The sequence below is a fragment of the Rhinoderma darwinii genome, chromosome 3, assembly GCF_050947455.1.
Source record: "Rhinoderma darwinii isolate aRhiDar2 chromosome 3, aRhiDar2.hap1, whole genome shotgun sequence".
Lineage (NCBI taxonomy): Eukaryota > Metazoa > Chordata > Amphibia > Anura > Rhinodermatidae > Rhinoderma > Rhinoderma darwinii.
In genome coordinates this window covers 238956903-238975224 of record NC_134689.1, presented here as the reverse complement: position 1 = coordinate 238975224, position 18322 = coordinate 238956903, and positions in this window count along the sequence as shown.

The window sequence follows — 18322 nt, the reverse complement described above, 5'->3', positions numbered from 1 at the left end:
GCTATGGGAGCAGAAGGAACCTGTACATTAGCTAGACTTCAGTCAGTCACATGGGTATGGGAAGATAATGATTTTCCTTACAGTAACATACCAAATCATATGTTGTTCAAGAGGCAAGCTGACCCGAGTAAGGCTAAATCACAAGTACATGTTCCCTGGTATGAAAAGTTAGGCCTATCACTCACACTAGTAGGGCTATCTATAAGAATTGCACGTAATATTGAAAAGCCTGCTGACTTATGTGACAATATTATAGAATATGTCTTTAATGCTTTACATATAACTAGCAGATTTACCAGTCAGCTTATCTTAGTAACTATCCAGCATGCCATAGTCCTGGACTATCTCATAACATCCCAAGGTGGTATGTTTCAGATGGTAGGTCCTGCCTGCTGCCATTATATAGAACTCTCTGTCCTGTTGCAAGTCAAGTGTGATATCGAGCAGGCTGAGAAGGTAAAGGAAGAGTTCAGGAAAGTTAATAACTCTCAGAATAACTGGAATTCAGATTTGCTTAGTTGCCTAAACCCAGCTAACTGGTTTAAGGGAATAGGTGGTTCCGTTTTATGGAATATTACATGTAGCTTTGTAGGTATTTATTATAGGAATACTGATTTATTTGATTGTCAAGCTAATTTTTTTATGCTGATGACGAAGTGTTATAATGGTTATAAAAGCCCAACGCAGATTAAAGTTCTATGTGTAGGAAAAGGAGAAACATTGGGACATAAAATAACTTCTACATTCTTTCTTCCAGTAACAGTTCACATGCCTCAATTCATCAAGGATGATGGATGGATATGCGCCTACTGTGATGGATGAAACCCCTCTCAAGTCGACATATGTGTCCATCGTGGTGGTGTAAGGAAAGAATCATATAATTAGGGATAGATTTGTGTGGCCAGGAACACCCCACTCTTAGGTAAATTATTTATAGTTGATCTGTGGGAAAGGATCTCAAGGCAAGTTTGATGATCCCACTGTTTATGTGGCTACTCGTGTGATCCGTGATCTACCACAGTTTCAGCTGTAACTCAAGATAGGTAGATTCCCCAATCTAATGGCCACTATACTAGGTTAGGAAGGGATAGGAGGATCTGAGTTTTCACCTTCAGAGGATATCGGTTCCTATAGGGATAGAATAGTTGGATGCAGTATTTTGTCAAAAAGAGGAGAACTGCCAGAGTAATAAATCTAATACCTGTTAGATTTATATTGTATTAATATTATCAAAATGACTGCATTATATTGTTTGAGATATGTATTAGATATGTTTTTAATCTTCTCTTAAATGAATGTATTCCCTTTCATCTAAGATAGGGTAAAGATGATATCATCTGGCATTCCAAACTAATGAATACTAGGAAGAAAGTCATTACCTTATATGGAAGTATTTTTGAGTGTAGTCCTATATGTACTTGGCATCCTCTGATTGATTAATGTGTGTTAAGTGAAAGCATGAACCTATAAATAAAGGCTCCATCCACAGCCATTTTAGATTTCTGTACTTCAAACCATTGTATGTGCAATCTCTTCTGATCGGTCATTTTTGTAAATATGAATGAATCCTGGACAAATTCTGTTATGGAGAAAAGGAACTCCAGAGTGATGGGGATTCATTTCACACTCACTACACCCCTAGGTGAATACCTTGAAGGGTGTAGTTTCCAAAATGGGGTTTCCACTGTTTTGCTTTGCAAATGCGACATAGCGACCAGAAACCAATCCAGCAAAATCTGTACTCCAAAAGCCAAATGGTGCCCCTTCCCTTCTGAGCCCTGCCGTGTGCCCAAACAGCAGTTTATGACCACATATGGGGTATTTCAGTACTCGGGAGAAATTGCTTTACAAACGTTACATAGTTAGTACAGTTGAAAAAAGACAAATATCCATCAAGTTAAACCAAGGGATGGGAAAAGGGAAGGAAAAAATTCTACACATAGGAGCTAATATTTTTTTGTCCTAGGAAATTATCTAGGCCTTTATTAAAGCCATCTAGTGTCCCTGCTGTGACCATATCCTGTGGTAGACTATTCCATAGATTCACAGTTTTCACAGAAAAGAAGGCTTGTCACCTCTGCAGGTTGAACCTTTTTTTCTCCAGATGTAGGGAGTGCCCCCTTGTTTTTTGAGGGGGGTTTACATGGAACAGGAATTCACCATATTTTTTGTATGTGCCATTAATATATTTATAGAAGTGAATCATGTCCTCTTAATCGTCTTTTTTCAAAGCTAAATAGGTTTAATTATTTTAATCTTTCCTCATAACTTAGATTCTCCATGAGCCTTATTAGCTTCATTGCTCTTCTTTGTTTTTTTCCAACTCCAGGGCATCATTTCTATGAACTGGAGCCCAGAATTGAACTACATATTCTAGATGAGGCTTCACCAATGCTTTGTAAAGTGGTAATATTATATACCTGTCCCGCGAGTCCATGCCTCTTTTAATACACGACAATATCATGCTGGCCTTTGAAGCAGCTGATTGACATTGCATGTTGTTATTCAGTTTATGATGTACAAGTACACCCAGATCCTTCTCAACAAGTGACTCCCCCAGTGCAGCTCCCCCTAGGACATATGATGCATGCAGGTTGTTGTTACCCAGTTGCATAACTTTACATTTATCTACATTAAACTTCATCTGCCAAGTGGACGCCCAAACACTTAGTTTGTTTAAATCTGCCTGTAATTCATGAACATCTTCCATAGTCTGAACTATATTACATAGCTTGGTGTCATCTGCAAAAATAGAAATAGTGCTATTAATCCCTTCCTCTATATCATTAATAAATAAGTTGAATAATAGTGGTCCCAGCACTGAACCCTGGGGTACACCACTTATAACCGGTGACCATTCAGAGAAGGAATCATTGACCACAACTCTCTGGATACGGTCCTTGAGCCAATTCGCAAACCAATTACAAACAATACTTTCAAAACCTATAGTCCTTAATTTAACCATTAGACGTCTATGAAGTGTGTTAATCAGTCTGCACCTGCTCCTAAGTCTGATAGAGTGACTCGATCTGCTACCACTCAGGCTAGTAGGCTCAGGAGTGGGAGAACCTATCACAGCCCTCGGTCTATTTATACCTTCATTTCCTGCTTGTCTCTGCCTGTGATTCTTTCCTGTTTCCTGGCTCTGCTGCTCCTGCTATCATTATTGACCTTGCTTCATTTTGACCCTGGCTTTACTGACTACGCTCCTGCTCTGCGTTTGGTACCTCGTACACTCCTGGTTTGATTCGGCTCGTTAACTACTCTTGTTGCTCACGGTCTTGCCGTGGGCAACTGCCCCATTTCACAGCTTCTGTGTACCCTTGTCTGTTTGTTTGTCGTGCACATATTGAGCGTAAGGACCGTCACCCAGTTGTACGCCGTCGCCTAGGACGGGCCGTGCAAGTAGGCAGGGACTGAGTGGCGGGTAGATTAGGGCTCACCTGTCTGTCTCCCTACCCCGTCATTACAACTATATCCACAGCGGCCCCTCTGTCTAGGCTTCCGCTTATCTCTTCATAAAATAAAAATCAGGTTGGTTTGACAACTTCTGTCCTTAGTAAAACCGTACTGGCTGTCACTTATAATGCTATTTTTTTTTGTAACATAATCCTGTATATAGTCCCTCAATAGCCCCTCAAACATTTTCCCCACGATGGATGTTAAGCTTACAGTTCTATAATTACGTGGGGAAGACCTAGAGCCTTTTTTGAAAATAAGCACCACATTTGCCCTGCGCTAGTCCCTTGGCACTAAACCAGTCACTAGAGAATCTCTGAATATTATGAATAGGGGGACAGAAATAACTTAACTAAGCTCTTTAAGAACTCTATGGTGTAACCCATCTGGTCCCGGGGCCCTGTGTACATTTATTTTATTTTATTTAGCTTGGACCATATCTACATTCAGCCAATTCAGTAAATCGACTGAAATATTAACAGCACTGGCACCGGCTACATCAGCTGATCTTTCTTCTGTTGTATATACAGAGCTAAAGAATCCATTTTGTAACTCTGCCTTCTCTTGATCCCCTGTGACCAGCTGCCCATTACCACTATCTAGGGGTCCTAGATGTTCAGACCTTGGCTTTTTTGCATTTATATGCTTGAAGAATTTTTGGGGATTTGTTTAACTATCCTTGACCACCTGCCTTTCATTTTGTATTTTAGCTGATTTAATTACCCTTTTACAGATTTTATTAAGCTCTTTATAATTTAAAAAGGCTACAGCTGTACCCTCAGATTTGTATTTTTCAAATGCCCTTTCTTTGTCATGTATTTCCCTTTTTACAGAAGGTGTAAGCCATGTGGGGTTTAATTTTAGTCGTTTATACTTGTTACCTATAGGAATAAATTTTGCACTATAATTACCCAAAGTAGATTTTAAAATCTCCCATTTATCATTTGTACCATTATTTGACATTAGTTCTTCCCAGTCTATATCCTGAATTGCAGCCCTCATCCTGGGGAAATTGGCCTTCTTAAAATTAAGTGTTTTTGCCCTCCCAGCCTGTGTTTCTGTTTTACAGTATAGGTAAAATGTAACTATATTGTGATCACTGTTACCGAGGTTTTCACGAACATTGACATTCCCAACAAGCTCTGTATTATTAGATTTGACCAGATCCAACAGAGCTTCACCTCTAGTTGGGTCTTCCACAAACTGGCCCATAAAATTTTCCTGCAACAAGTTGAGGAAATTTCTCCCCTTTGCTGTTGAAACCGAACCATGACCCCAAATAATATCCCGGTAATTAAAATCTCCCATTATTACTATAGTAACAGCCTGTGCAAAGCCACTCCATTTGTTTATATATTTGACCTTCTATCTCTTCAGTTTTATGGGGGGTGGGGTGTCTATAGATTACACCAAAAGTAATATTTTCAGTGTTTACCTCCTGTAAAGGATCTGCCAGACACAGCTTCTGTGTTGACGCCCGTGGTTACTCAGTCTGCACCTGTTCCTATGTCTGATAGAGTGACTCGATCATCTACCACTCGGGCTGGGAGGTTGAGAAGTGGGAGAGCCTATCACAGCCCGGCCAGACGCAGCTAGCTCCCGCCCTCTGTCTATTTATACCTTAATTTCCTGCTCCTCCTTTGCCTGTGATTCTGCCTGTTTCCTGGCTCTGCTGCTGCTGCTTGTACTATTGACCTCTGCTTCATATTGACCCTGGCTTTACTGACTACTCTCCTCTTGACTCGGCTTGTTCACTACTCTTGTTGCTCACGGTGTTGCCGTGGGCAACTGCCCCATTTCCCTTAGCTTCTGTGTACCCTTGTCTGTTTGTCTGTCGTGCACATATTGAGCGTAGGGACCGTCGCCCAGTTGTACGCCGTCGCCTAGGATGGGCCGTGCAAGTAGGCAGGGACTGAGTGGCGGGTAGATTAGGGCTCACCTGTCTGTCTCCCTACCCCGTCAATCACACACCCATGTACCTTTTCAACCCTGGTCCCTGACACAACTATGGACCCCCTTGAGACCCTGGTTCAGCAAATGCAGGGCCTCTCCCTACAGGTCCAAGCCCTGGCTCAGAGGGGCAACCAGCGTGATGCTACCCTGGTAGTGCCCCCACCTCACCTCTTGAACCCCACCTCAAGTTGCCTGACCGGTTCTCAGGGGACCGGAAGACTTTTTTCTTCTTTCGGGAGAGTTGTAGGCTCTATTTCCATCTAAGGCCCCACTCCTCAGGTTCTGAGAGCCAGCGAGTGGGTATAATTATGTCCCGGCTCCAGGACGGGCCCCAAGAATGGGCCTTCTCCTTGGCTCCTGACGCCCCTGAACTTTCCTCTGTTGATTTTTTTTATGCTCTCGGGCTCATATATGACGAGACTGACAAGACTGCCTTTGCCGAGAGTAAGCTGGTGACCTTACGTCAGGGCAAGAGACCCGTTGTTCTGACTTTAGGAAGTGGTGTGTAGCTTCTCGGTGGAATGACCCTGCCTTGAGGTGCCAGTTTAGATTGGGTCTGTCGAACACCCTGAAAGACCTGTTAGTTAGCTATCCCTCTTCAGACTCTCTAGATCAAGTTATGGCTTTAGCGGTACGTCTTGACCGACGTCTCAGGGAACGACGACTTGAACGTTTTTGTGCTTTCTTCTCTGGCTCCCCCATGATGGCTCCCGAGGTTCCGTTGCTTCGTTCTTCCACGGAAAACTCAGATGAACCAATGCAACTCGGGGCCTCCGTGTCTCCCCAAAAACGTAGAGAGCTCTGCAGGAAGAATGGTCTCTGCTTCTACTGTGGGGATGACAAGCATCAAGTGAACAACTGTCCTAGGCGTAAGAATAAGCAACCGGAAGAACTTCCGCGCCTAAGTGACCATCGGGGAGGTCACTTGGGTGCACAGTTATTTCTTGTAAATATGAAACCTAATAAGATTTTGTTTCCCTTTCAGGTCCCTTTTGAGGGTAGGTCTGCTACTGGCAGTGCCTTCGTGGATTCAGGGTCTTTTGCTAATATTATGTCTGTGGAATTTGCTATGTCTCTAGCTATGCCATTGATTGATTTACCTAAACCTGTCCCGGTAGTGGGTATCAACTCCACTCCACTTGCTAATGGTTATTTTACGCAGCATACCCCTGTATTTGAACTCAATGTTGGCTCCATGCATTTGGAGCAGTGCTCTGTACTGGTGATGCAGGGATTATCGTCCGATTTGGTTTTAGGCCTTCCCTGGTTGCAGATGCATAATCCCACGTTTAACTGGATTACTGGGGATTTTACCAAATGGGCTAATGACGTCATGTTTTTCTGTTAATTTTATTTCTCTCCCTGAGGAGGTGAACACTCTACCTGAATTTATTCTGGACTTCGCTGATGTTTTTTCTAAAAAGGCCTCCGAAGTGTTACCTCCTCATAGAGAATACGATTGCGCTATCGATTTAGTACCAGGAGCTAAGCTCCGTAAGGGTAGGATATTTAATCTCTCTTGTCCCGAACGTGAAGCCATGAGAGAGTATATCCAGGAATGCCTGGCCAAGGGTTACATTCGCCCCTCCTACTTCTCCGGTAGGTGCTGGCTTCTTCTTCGTAGGGAAGAAGGATGGTGGTCTTAGGCCGTGCAGCGATTACCGAAACTTGAATAAGGTCACTGTAAGGAACCAGTATCCCCTTCCTTTGATTCTTGATCTCTTCAATCAGGTTCAGGGGGCCCAATGGTTCTCTAAGTTTGATCTTCGGGGGGCTTATAACCTTATCCGCATCAGAGAGGGGGATGAGTGGAAGACTGCGTTTAACACGCCCGAAGGTCATTTCGAATACTTCGTCATGCCCTTTGGGTTGTGTAATGCTCCCGCGGTCTTCCAGAATTTCATAAATGAGATTTTAAGAGACTACCTGGGGGTATTTCTTGTAGTGTACCTTGATGACATACTTGTGTTTTCCAAGGACTGGTCCTCCCACATTGAGCATGTCAGGAAGGTGCTCCAGGCCCTTCGGGAAAACAAACTCTTTGCTAAAACCGAAAAATGTGTGTTTGGGGTGCAGGAGATACCATTTTTGGGTAAAATCCTCACTCCTAATGAATTCCACATGGACCCTGCCAAGGTTCAGGCTGTGGCTAAATGGGTCCAACCTGCCTCCCTGAAGGCGTTACAGTGCTTCCTGGGGTTTGCTAATTATTACAGGAGATTTATTGCTAACTTCTCAGTCATCGCTAAGCCTCTTACGGATCTTACTCACAAAGGTGCTGATCTCCTCTACTGGCCTCCGGAGGCGGTCCAGGCTTTTGAGGTCCTTAAGAAGTGCTTTATCTCGACCCCAGTGCAGATTCACCCAAACCAAATGGAGCCATTCATTGTGGAGGTTGACGCCTCCGAGGTGGGAGTGGGTGCTGTCTTATCCTAGGGTACCAGGTCCCTCACCCATCTCCGTCCCTGTGCCTACTTCTCCAGGAATTCTCGCCCACTGAGAGTAACTATGACATTGGCAACCGCAAATTCTTAGCAATTAAATGGGCATTTGAAGAGTGGCGCCACTTCCTGGAGAGGGCTAGGCACCAGGTAACGGTCCTTACCGACCACAAGAATCTGGTTTTCCTAGAATCTGCCCAAAGGCTAAACCTGAGACAAGCTCGATGGGCGTTGTTTTTTACTAGATTCAACTTTTTGGTCACCTATAGGGCTGGGTCTAAAAATATTAAAGCTGATGCACTGTCGTGTAGCTTCATGGCCAGCCCTCCTTCGGAGGAAGATCCTGCTTGTGTTTTGCCCCCAGGTATAATAATTTCCTCTGTTGATTCTGACTCCGAAATTGCGGCTGATCAAGGTTCAGCTCCCAGGAACCTTCCTGAGAACAAGCTGTTTGTTCCCCTGCAATTCCGGCTAAGGGTACTCAGGGAAAATCATGACTCCGCACTATCTGGCCATCCAGGCATCCTGGGTACCAAGCACCTCATTGCCAGAAACTATTGGTGGCCTGGGTTGCCTAAAGACGTTAAGGCCTTCGTCGCCGCTTGGGAAATTTGTGCTAGGTCCAAGACTCCCAGGTCCCGACCAGCGGGCTTACTATGTTCTTTGCCCATTACCCAGAGACCTTGGACCCATATCTCCATGGATTTTATCACCGATCTGCCTCTATCTCAAGGCAAGTCGGTGGTGTGGGTTGTAGTAGACCGCTTCAGTAAGATGTGCTACTTTGTGCCCCTCAAGAAACTACCCAATGCTAAGACATTAGCTACCTTGTTTGTCAAACACATCCTGCGTCTTCATGGGGTTCCTGTCAATATTGTTTCTGACAGAGGGGTACAATTTGTTTCATTGTTTTGGATAGCTTTCTGGAAAAAGTTGGAGATTGATCTGTCCTTCTCCTCGGCCTTCCATCCTGAAGGGGGTGCTATCTGAAAGGGGGTGTGGCGCTGTCTACATGGGCACTGTGGCACTATGTTGGGAGGGGTGGCACTATGTGGGCACTGTCACTACATGTTCGCACTGTCACTATATGTGGGCACTGTCACTACATGTTCGCACTGTCACTATATGTGGGCACTGTCACTACATGTGGGCACTGTCACTATATGTGGGAAGTGTGACTACATGTGGGCACTGTGGCACTATGACACTATATGTGGGCACTATGTCACTATATGTAGACACTGGGATACTATGTCACCATATGTGGGTACTGGGACACTATCTACCCTGACGAATGAGGATCCAGATAATTTTGAAAAAAATAATCACTTTTAGTAGAAGGCGCTCCTGCGCTAGTGTGAAGGATTGGACCAAATTCCCAGTCAAGGCAGAGTATCACAATGAGTGGAGATTTATTTCTTAAAAAAAGACATGTGTAATAAAACATGTGCCATAAGAATGGTCACAGAAGCTACGTGTTTCGACCTCGAACTGAGGTCTTCATCAGGCTTGCACAACTCCAAAAGGTGAGTGTATTCCACACGCACGCACACACACACACACACACACACACACACACACACACAAACTAGTGCTAAAATTGACCACCCTGTTTCTGCGGCATCATCCCAGAGGAGCGCTCTGTGTCTCTGTTTTTTTCCCCATATCTTTACCCTGACAAATGAAATCCATCCTTTTTTTTATTTTTTTACGGCCGTGAAAGACGGACTGAAAATGGACAAGAATTTGGAGACACTGATGCAAAATGGACATGAAAAACTGACTGTCACATCGGGTTCGTGGACCCACTGAACGGTTCCGCCTTGGTGGTATGGCAGCTGGCCAACAGGACGCAGGTAATAGTCTATAGTTCGTATAGGGTACCTGTGGCAGCTCGGACAGTAGTAAGACAGGCTCTGCTGGGATTAGGCAGCAGGCAGACGTCAGGCGTGGAGTAGTAGGACAGGCATGGAATACAACACAGCACGGCACTTGACCAGGATAGCACGGGATACAGGATACAGGAACAGGGAACACTGGGAACTGGAAGACCCTAGGAAACCATTTGCTTAGACAAACTAGGATACGACAAACAACGCTCAGGCATAGAAGCAAGGGGCTGGGCCCTTCTTACAGTCCAGGGCACTCATGGGCTCATTACACCTAAAAAGTCCGGGACCCAGCCGAGGTGAGTGGAAGTGAGCGCTGGCGTCTCCTGAGGAGGAGACTGGGGCCAGCGCTCGCAGACCCAGGCCTGCGGCCGTCAGAAGGTGAGTGAACCTGACGGCCCGCGGCCATGGACATGACACTGACCTTTGATCAGTTTTTAATGGCCATTTTTTTTTACTGTCGTGTGATTGTAGCCTAAATAACAGATGTCAGGAGTTCCGTTCACATGTACCGTGATCGGGCCGCGAAATTCGGGTGACGCACGGACCATATTTCACTGTCCAATCACGATTGTGTGAATCCGGCAATGTTAGAGACCGGCTCAGGTGGTGATGGGTAGAGAGGGATGTTAGTGCACGCAGCGCCTCATTGATTATAGATTCTGTTAAACTGTTCCCTGCCGGGGAACACAGAGGTTATAGTCAATTAGATATACATTTTTCCAATTGTATTTATGATAAAATAAAGTATTTGCAGAGGTTAAAAGTTGTGAAGTTACATACAATAATTATAGCAATATATGTTAAAATGTTATTTATATAAAGAAAATTTATTAAATTATCTCTTGGTATTACTGTTAAATAAACAGAAAAAAAAATGAAAATCGAGATTCAAATCGGAAATCTGCCAAAGTGTTGAGAAAAATCACCCAGCCCTACATGACCACATATATCTACCAAAAAGGACAATATAACTAATAATATTACCATACGGGGCCCATACAGTGGTCAAATACCAGTTCCATACTGGCACTCAAACAAAGTATTATCACGCTGTGAATACAGTATGATAAATCCACTCAATTACTGGTTACGTCTACTCTGATTGGACTCGTTCACATTTCCTTTTCTCACCATCTGTCCCAGACTGCCATGACGACTTCTCCTGGCCACAACCAGTCTCTGCAAGTTTTGCTGCACAGAAGTCTTCTCTTTTTAAAGAGGCTCTGTCACCATATTTTGAAACCCCTATCTGCTATTGCAGCAGATAGGCGCTGCAATGTAGATAAGAGTAACGTTTTTATTTTAAAAAAACGAGCATTTTTGGCCAAGTTATGACCATTTTTGTATTTATGCAAATGAGGCTTGCAAAAGTCCAAGTGGGCGTGTTTAAAGTAAAAGTCCAACTGGGCGTGTATTATGTGCTTACAGCGGGGCGTTTTTACTACTTTTACTAGCTGGGCGTTCTGACGAGAAGTATCATCCACTTCTCTTCAGAACGCCCAGCTTCTGGCAGTGCAGATCTGTGACATCACTCACTTCCTGCCCCAGGTCCTGCATCGTGTCGGCCACATCGGCACCAGAGGCTACAGTTGATTCTGCAGCAGCATCAGCGTTTGCAGGTAAGTAGATACATCGACTTACCTGCAAACGCTGATGCTGCTGCAGAATCAACTGTAGCCTCTGGTGCCGATGTGTCCTCGCTCGTCCGACACGATGCAGGACCTGTGAGTGACGTCACAGCGTGATCTCTCGATAACACGCTGTGTGTCTGCACTGCCAGAAGCTGGGCGTTCTGAAGAGAAGTGGATGATACTTCTCGTCAGAACGTCCAGCTAGTAAAAGTAGTAAAAACGCCCCGATGTACGCACATAATACACGCCCACTTGGACTTTTACTTTAAACACGCCCACTTGCTCTTTTGCAAGCCTCATTTGCATAAATACAAAAATGGTCATAACTTGGCCAAAAATGCTCGTTTTTTAAAAATAAAAACGTTACTGTAATCTACATTGCAGCGCCTATCTGCTGCAATAGCAGATAGGGGTTGCAAAATCTGGTGACAGAGCCTCTTTAAGCACGTCCTCACACTGTACAGAAACTGCTCATCCTGTTGCTCCCTTTACCAGTGCTTCTAAAGTAGTGCTACACGGATAGTGCCCCCAAAAATAATATAGAAAAACAGAAAGTTCTCCAAACTGTATTAGTGGCCCTTAGTGCCCCACATAGGCATAGTACCCCCCTTTATGCAGTACACAGTAACATTGTCACTACACAGTAATAGTGCTCCTTTGTACCCCACACGCTTTCATAGTGCCCTCTTTGTGTGGTAAACTGTAGTAGTGCCCTCACACAGTAGTGAAGCCCCCTTAGTTCCATATCACAGTAATAATTCCCCCCTTAGTACCCTTCACACATTGGGGTTGTCACCTCACAGTAATTATGCCCGTTTAGTGCCCCACACAGTAAGGATGCCCCTTAGTGTCCCATTATAGTAAGGATGCCACCTTAGTGCCCCAACAAAGAAATTATGCACCTTAAGTGCCCCCCCACAATAATAATGTTACATTAGTACCCCTCACATAGAAATTATGCCCCTCACACAGTAAAGATGACCATTTAGTGCCACCACATAGTAAGGATTCCCCCTTAGTGCCCCCACAAAGAACTGATGACCCTTAGTGCCTGCCCCACAGTAATGATACCCACAAGGGTGTCATTCTCAGAAATGGTAGCCCTAGTTGATACTGATCTTCCTAACAGCCGGGAGAACAGACCAGCTAGTAGTCGGCGGGATGGTAATGCAGGTAAGGCAAGACATCGATGGCCTGAGGAAGATGCTAATTCAGCATTGAAACGCGTTACCACTGTTATCATTTTATTATTAAATAGCTGAACATCTCCTTTGTTTACGTGATCACCTACTTTCACGTGCCTTTATTCACTTGAAGTGTAGCAGTGCCTTTTAAAGAACGATCCTTTTTCTCCTTGCTTCTACATTGTGTTACAAAACAGCAATGAAAATAAAAATGCCCAAATAATGTCAAATAATCACATTTCTGAAACTGAAAGTGAAATAATTAAAGGCAAGTTAATGTGTATGTTCACAAATGCCAGAAGTCTAGCAAGCAAAATGGGGGAGCTGGAGGCCTTGGTACTGGAAAAAAATATAGATATAGTTGGTGTTACTGAAACATGTCTAGACTCTTCACATGACCGGGCTGTAGGTGAGTGTGAAACAAACAAAACAATACTAGGTGAAGATTGTGAGGAGGTTGAAACCTTGTGGGTGTAATTACAAAGGGAGGTAAACACTGAAAAAAATTACTTTTGGCGTAGTCTATAGACGCCCTAATATAATTATATAACTAAAGAGATAGAAGGTCAAATATCTAAACAGATGGAGCGGGCTGCACAGCGGGGTACCGTAGTGTTAATGGGAGATTTTAATTACCGGGATATTAATTGGTGTCATGGTTTGGCTTCAACTGCAAAGGGGAGAAATTTCCTCAACCTGTTACAAGAAAACGTTATGGGCCAGTTTGTGGAAGACCCGACTAGAGGTGAAGCTCTGTTGGATCTGGTCATTTCTAATAATGCAGAGCTTGTTGGGAATGTTCGTGAAAACCTCGGCAACAGTGATCACAATATAGTTACATTTTACCTATACTGTAAAAAACAAACACAGGCTGGGAGGGCAAAAACACTTAATTTTAAGAGAGACAATTTCCCCAGGATGAGGGCTGCAATTCAAGACATAGACTGGGAAGAAGTAATGTCAAATAATGGTACAAATGATAAATGGGATTTTCAAATCTACTTTGGGTAATTATAGTGCAAGATTTATTCCTATAGGTAACAAGTATAAATGACTAAAATTAAACCTCACATGGCTTACACCTTCTGTAAAAAGGGCAATACATGACAAAAAAATGGCATTTGAAAAATACAAATATGAGGGTACAGCTGTAGACTTTTTAAGTTATAAAGAGCTTAATAAAAACTGTAAAAAGGTAATAAAATCCGCAAAAATACAAAATGAAAGGCAGGTGGTTAAGGATAGTAAAACAAATCCCCAAAAATTCTTCAAGTATATAAATGCTAAAAAGCCAAGGTCTGAACATGTAGGACCCCTAGATAGTGGTAATGGGCAGTTGGCAAGAGGGGATCAAGAGAAGGCAGAGTTACTAAATGGGTTCTTTAACTCTGTATATACAACAGAAGAAAGAGCAGCTGATATAGCCAGTGTCAGTGCTGTTAATATACCAGTTGATCTACTGAATTGGATGAATGTAGATATGGTCCAAGCTAAATAAAATAAAATAAATGTAGACAAGGCCCGGGACCAGATGGGTTACATCATAGAGTTCTTAAAGATCTTAGTTCAGTTATTTCTGTCCCCCTCTTCATAATATTTAGAGATTCTCTAGTGACTGGTATAGTGCCTAGGGACTGGCGCAGGGCAAATGTGGTGCCTATTTTCAAAAAGGGCTCTAGGTCTTCACCAGGTAATTATAGACCAGTAAGCTTAACATCCATTGTGGGGAAAATGTTTGAGGGGCTATTGAGGAACTATATACAGGATTATGTGACAAAAATTAGTATTATAAGTGACAGCCAGCACTGTTTTACTAAGGACAGAAGTTGTCAAACCAACCTGATTTGTTTTTATGAAGAGGTGAGAAGAAGCCTAGACAGAGGGGCCGCTGTGGATATAGTATTTTTGGACTTTGCAAAGGCATTTGACACTTCATAGACGTCAAATGGGAAAATTAGGTAAATTAAGGACTATAGGTTTAGAAAGTATCGTTTGTAATTGGATCGAGAATTGGCTCAAGGACCGTATCCAGAGAGTTGTGGTCAATGATTCCTACTCTGAATGGTTCATGGTTATAAGTGGTGTGCTGGGACCACTATTATTAAACTTATTTATTAATGATATAGAGGATGGGATTAATAGTACTATTTCTATTTTTTCAGATGACACCACGCAATGTAGTAATGTTCAGTCTATGAAATACGTTCGTGAATTGCAAGCGAATTTAAACAAACTAAGTGTTTGGGCGTCCACTTGGCAAATTAAGTTTAATGTAGATAAATGTAAAGTTATGCATCTGGGTACCAACAACCTGCATGCATCATATGTCCTAGGGGGAGCTACACTGGGGGAGTCACTTGTTGAAAAGGATCTGGGTGTACTTGTAAATCATAAACTAAATAACAGCATGCAATGTCAATCAACTGCTTCAAAGGCCAGCAAGATATTGTCGTGTATTAAAAGAGGCATGGACTCGCGGGACAGGGATATAATATTTCCACTTTACAAAGCATTAGTGAAGCCTCATCTAGAATATGCAGTTCAGTTCTGGGCTCCAGTTCATAGAAAGGATGCCCTGGAGTTGGAAAAAATACAAAGAACAGCAATGAAGCTAATAAGGGGCATGGAGAATCTAAGTTATGAGGAAAGATTAAAAGAATTAAACCTATTTAGCCCTGAAAAAAGACGACTAAGGGGGGGGGGGGCATGATTAACTCATATAAATATATTAATAGCACATACAAAAAATATGGTGAAATCCTGTTCCCTGTAAAACCCACTCAAAAAACAAGGAGGTACTTCCTCCGTCTGTAGAAAAAAAGGTTCAATCTCCAGAGGCGACAAGCCTTCTTTACTGTGAGAACTGTGAATCTATGGAATAGTCTACCGCAGGAGCTGGTCACAGTAGCTACAGTGGATGGCTTTAAAAAAGGCTTAGATAATTTCCTGGAACAAAAAATATTAGCTCCTATGTGTAGAAATTTGTACCTTCCCCTTTCCCATCCCTTGGTTGAACTTGATGGACAAGTGTCTTTTATCAACCGTACTAACTATGTAACAATGCTCCTTTACTGTAGTGATGCCCCTCTAGTTCCCCAAAACAGTAATAATACCCCCATAGTGCCTCCCCACAAAGAAAGTGCCTCTTTAAAATAATAAAAGTATTACCCACCTAGCCCCGATCCCACAGCTAATGGATCAACTAACTCTTCTGGCCTCTTCCGGTCTGTGCAGTCGGTGGCTCGGCACAGGAGGCACTATTAACGCATTAATGCATCCCTTCAGGCTGCATCTACTTCAAGGGTAACTCAGTAAATGGTGGTGCATAGAGCTGACGGCTCCCTGCTCCACCAATTTAATTAATTCTATCTGCATCCTGCAATTGAAAATAGTGCTGAGCAACCTTGGCCCCCTGTGACCAGGTGCCCTGTAGTAGGTGTTATGGCTGCTAAGGCGGTAGTTTTTTCATTGCCATCAATGTAATCTCAAACTTATTTTTGGTGTCCTAAAATTATACTAAGGGAATAAATTGAAAAAGGTTTGAAATTAGGCCCCATTATTTACCTGTTTTTGTAGTCACTGCTAAAGTAAGCACATAAAAGCTGGAAGTGATCTGGTCACTTTCATATGACAATAGTACAACCAATCTTTATCTAATCTGTCTACTAATGTTTCTTACCATACTGAACATTATCAAAATTCCAAAATTAGTAATTTTGCACTTATTATTTTCAAAATATAATTTTTAAAGTTTTAAAGCCCTGTTTTTCTGTTATAGTGCTCCAAAATCCACCGCTTCCCTTCAATTATCCACTTAAGCTCCACCTAGTGGTGGTTAGAAGCAGATGTTATCATATACTTCTATAACTGTGTGAAGAGGATTTGAAGCTCTGTAGCAGCAAAATGGTGCTTTTACTCCTATAAAGATATCCAGCACACACATTTAAAAAAATGAAATGACAGGTACACCTTTTTAAGATCTGTACTCTGCATCAGTTTAGTAGCATACTATTAAAGGGACTCTGTCACCTCGAAAAAAATCATTCTAATCTACAATAATCAGTATATAGCGTAAAAGTTGCTGATTTCAAATTGGTAAGTTTTATCTTTCTACTTACTTGCATTCTCTCGCTATAAGCCTGCAAACGGGCCATGCGCTGCATGCTGATGTCAAGTCCCGGCGGTCCTCTCCATTACATCACAGAGCTTAGGAGTCCTCTCTATGCATCAGCATGTGGTGCACGGTCGTTTGCGGGTTTAAAGCGGAGGAATGCATGTGAGTGGAAAGATAAAAATTACAGATTCTGAATCAGCATATTTTAGGCTATATTCTGATTATTGCAGTTTAAGGGGGTTTTCTGAGGTGACCATCCTGTCTTTGATGGTACATAGATAGACTTTACTGTTCAGTTTTAGACAGCATAACAGGTTAGGCAGACTTCATAGCCATAACAGCATTTCCTCATAGATAAGTATTCAATTTATGCAGCTTTCTGAGATATTTTATAGAAACACGCTTACCATCTCTTCACAACATTTGCATTACATTTTTCCAAAATGATTAAGTACCTGTCCATGCTTATTAAATACATTAAGAAGTTAAGCTTTCTATTGGCGTTCAGTTGGTTGACAGTTAAATTATTCCAGTTTGGAGACAATTACTGGTTTCTATCTAAGACATGCTGTACAGAATGTAGCAATATGTACACGCATCAACACATTAAGTTTTAAAAGAACAAGAAACTCTAGTAAAATAATAATCTTTAAAATACAGTTTTTGTGACAATCACATTACAAAAGAATAAAGATGTTATTAATGTGGAAAATATGTTTGTACATTTCTGGCGATAAATAGAATAGAATATGTAGTTGTCAACATGAAATGATGCTCGCCATGCCCCGAAAAGAATAAGGTAATATTATAGAGTGCTATGAAAAAGTAATTGTCCCTTTCTAGATGTTCATTATTATCAAATATTTGTTTCATAGAATTGTTTCTGATCTTTAAATATAATTTTAGACAAAGGGAACTTATCTTTATATAGTTTTTTTTATTATTTCTATATTTATTGAGGAATAAAATTATCCTCACCCTTAGTTACCGAATCAACCAATTGTCCAAATTAATTAATTGATAATTTGATTCTGCAGATTAGAAAGAATAAGGGTTTATTAACATGGTGCAGAATGATGTAACAGAGAGCCTCACCATTTCCGCAGCTAAACCGCAAATGCACATGCGTTTTTTGCTATGGTCTTGCCGTAATTGTGGTAAGTTCTGTGGCAAAAAACAAGTGTGGGTTTTTACCGCGGTTTAGCTATGGAGCAGTAATTCTGCACCTTGTATTTACACCTTCAGTCCTGAGTGTATCTACTCTAAGAATCTCTCTACGTACAGTATGTGGAATTTTACCATGTTGAAGTGCTCACCACAAAATTTCAACTAGAAGACTATGCCACAACTAAGCAAATTCCAGATAAAGAAAGGTCATAAAATCCATTTCTAAAGCTGACCATACACATAAGATAGTTGCCGGCTGAATGCTACTTTTGCCACCAGTTATGTCTCTTATCACTGGAAAGTGCAGAGTAGTACAATAGATTCTCCTAGCTATTTAGTTGCAATGGATGTGCAATGGATGTGAATAAGAAACATCCTACCATGGTTCAGACGTTTCACGTATGCATGGAATCTCTTCTACAAACGACCAAATCACCAGTGGGTGGGTAGTATCAGAAAAGTCTAAATGTCCCTAACGTTG